This window comes from Corvus brachyrhynchos, unplaced genomic scaffold (assembly GCF_000691975.1).
Source record: "Corvus brachyrhynchos isolate BGI_N302 unplaced genomic scaffold, ASM69197v1 scaffold237, whole genome shotgun sequence".
NCBI classification, from domain to species: domain Eukaryota; kingdom Metazoa; phylum Chordata; class Aves; order Passeriformes; family Corvidae; genus Corvus; species Corvus brachyrhynchos.
In genome coordinates, this window is record NW_008238959.1 from 1,979,445 (window position 1) to 1,982,665 (window position 3,221).

Here is a 3,221-nt window from a genome sequence, read left to right on the forward strand (position 1 = left end):
GCTGTTCCTCACTTCAGGGAGGAAAGCAGCAGGTGGCAGTCTCCTGCAAGAGGGCTCATCCCTGACAGGCTGGGGAGTGAAGGACGAAGGAAAGGCTCAGAACTGCATGTGCCTTTTCTACGACCTGGAAAATAATCAACTCGTAAGGTAAATGACCTTTTTTCTTCCAAGTGTACAGAAAGATGGGGAGAAATCTGGACTACACCAGAATGCCTTTAGGCTACGAATCAAACACCACAAATTATGGCATAACTACAGCATCACCACCAAAAATCCATTGGTTTTGAGGTACTGTGCCAGTGCTAGTGGAAGCACTGTTTCCAGTAAAAGCATCAGCAGTTCTGAAATTATGTTCCTCAATCTGCCTCACAGAGCTCCCATTCAAGATTTAGAAGGCTGCATGAGATTCACATACAGATTTTTCTTCAGTTTTAACTAACCCTGAAGGGAGCAAATGAGTTTTCACAGGGGCCTGTGATAATATACCAAAGCCAACAGTCATGCAGATAAAATGGTAATGATGATCCTTTGTGGCTTGAAACACAAATGTGAATCCTGCCAAAAACTTTAAATATAATTATTGTTGCACCGATCAGAGTGAAGGCAAATATGCCAGAACATCCAGAAGAGTCACATACCAGAAAATGTTTTTCAAACGCTAAGCCCAACCAAAGCAGTTCGAGTATTTTAGCAAGGAACCATAAAAAGATTATTTTTCATTCCTGTCGGGTCTCCAAGACTACAGCAACTCCTAAGCACCCCCACAACAGGACTTTTGTTCTGTGCAAGGCATTAGAATAGATGCCTCAAGGAATTATGAGCAGACCACTCATTTGGTTATCTTGATATTCATGGCTGAATTCCTCTCAGTTTTAACTTGTCCCAAGTCCTGGAGGGAAACTAGTGGTATTCACAACAAGGACGAAGAAAAGCAAGGAATTTGATTGAAACAGCAGGACTGTCATTGGAACCACAGAACCTACCCTGCTTCATAGGAAGCAGGATGGGACAGGAGTGATCTTTCCATGATGTTAAAGAACTAAGATCTCACCACGGGCAGCCTGAGGAAGCTCCAGGTACACAACATACTGACATCCTGCCTGGTGCAGAGACTTCAAACCTCATTAAATAAATACCCACAGCCACTTGCTTTGGATTCTGGAGTAAAGCTTTTTATCCCAGCGATGGAAGGCATATGGAATACATTACCATCAGAAGTTATAAAATACCAGCTCATTATGGGACATAGAAGTACTTGGGGAAGAAAAAAACCCTCTCTTCAGCTATACAGCTGATTAAGTTGCAAGCACTTAGTATTCTCCCCTGTTTGAAAAGTACAGCCAATAAACTCTGCCTCTGAAGAGCGACTTAAGACATTACGAAAATAAGAGCAGGGAAATGTGTTGACATAAGAAACACGTTCACTTCTGTGCAGCAGGTCTTATTTTTATTACTAATATTGGTTTGATGGAATGCAAAATAAAAATTCCTCATGACCTGCATGGTGCAGGCAGCCTGGCCAGCTGGAGAGACTGCCCACCCTGAGCCGTCTCAGGTATTTACCAGTGGTAAGAGAGGCTTAAGTTATTATTCAATAGGAATAGTGTTGAAGTTTGAGACTTTTCAGAAGAGACTGCATTAACTCCGGGAGCCTAATTTAAGGATGTACTTTTCCTGCTACAGCTGGGCAGCTACAGAGGTCATCATCCTCATCTGCACATTGTTGGGCCCCTGGCCCAAGGCCAGCATTGCATCAGCCCTACCACATCAGCTGTTCCTCGCAAGCTGTCCCCGAGCCCTTTCAGACAAAACAGGCTGCTTTAATTTCTTGCTTCTCTTTTTGACTGAGAGGCCTTAGGGACAGCTCATGGTGAGTAGCTCAGCACGGAGAGCAGAGGAATGGCAGATAGGGGCCAGAGCTGTGACACAGTGGCTGCTGCTGGAGAAACCCACCCACAGCTTTCAGCAAGTCATTTCAGAAACAAGGTATTTCACACGCTAATATGCTGTGAATATGAATTCTTGTACTCATTGTGATGCCTTTTCCTGGTCTTAAAATCAAGAGTCATACACGGTTAGAAGGGGAAAAGGGATTTCACCTTGGTATTTTTTTTTTAGGATCCTTAGGTGTACACATCCAGGTCACATGCATCGAGATGCACCCCGCCGAGTGTCTCTCCCCCCCAACATTGGGTATAACATTATAGGTTTTACTAATTAGCATATCTATCAAAGATTCCCCAATGAGAGGCTCAAGTGAGCCCCCCTCCCCAAGGAACCTTCCCCTGGATGGTTCTATCTTGGTTTACAGAATGTGTTCTGGAGAGGACCTTGGGGTGGGGGGCACACTGATCCCTAGCTACGAAGCTTCTAAAATGTTTAGTCTCTTAGCTTGACAAACAAGTCCAAGAATGTAGGCAAAAAGCACTAGGAATACAGAAATTGTAAAAAGGTATAACAGGGGTATAAAAGAAAAGGCAAAAATCTTCATGGCATCAATTGGAGAAAAAGAACACCCAAAAACCACCATTCAGTTTTGAACATTTTGGTCTGAATCCACTTGGGAAAGCTGGGCTACTACCTAGCTGGTCAGGGGGAGCCAGCAGGAGTACCTGGAGCACCATCCCCCACCACATCACTGAACCAAAATCAGCAATGCCTCATCCCACCTTGCCAGCAAACCTGCAAATCAAAGCTCAGCACTGGTCCTGCCTAAATATAAGTGCAAAGAGGCCTCAATTAGCTCAAAACACTGAAAGCCCTGGAGTGTCTTTGTCCACCTTTTGGGAAACTATGCCACAATTACTGTTGCTGAAACCTTACTGCCAGATCATTCTGCAGATTTCTGCTTTTGCTCAAGACCTTTCATTAAATACAGATGAAGCTACTGCCTGCAATGTTTTTGAAGCTTCTCAGTCATGTAAGGCTGCTTCCCCTTTCATTCTTGTCAAACTAAGGACAGCAGTGATAACTTCAGGCAAGCCCCAGTGCAATGAGATGTATAAAAATAAACCAGCAAGTTAGATTTAAAAAAAAATTTAAAAAGAGGGTGGCAAAGGAAGCACAAATAATACGAATGAAACCTCAAACTATTGTACTGCTCTTTTTATTTGAAACTTACAGAGAAAACCTACATACAGATACATGCTTATTAGAAGTATTTTTTCTTGTCCACACTGTCATAATTTAGGAAAAAAGGCACAGAATTAGGAGGTTTTATA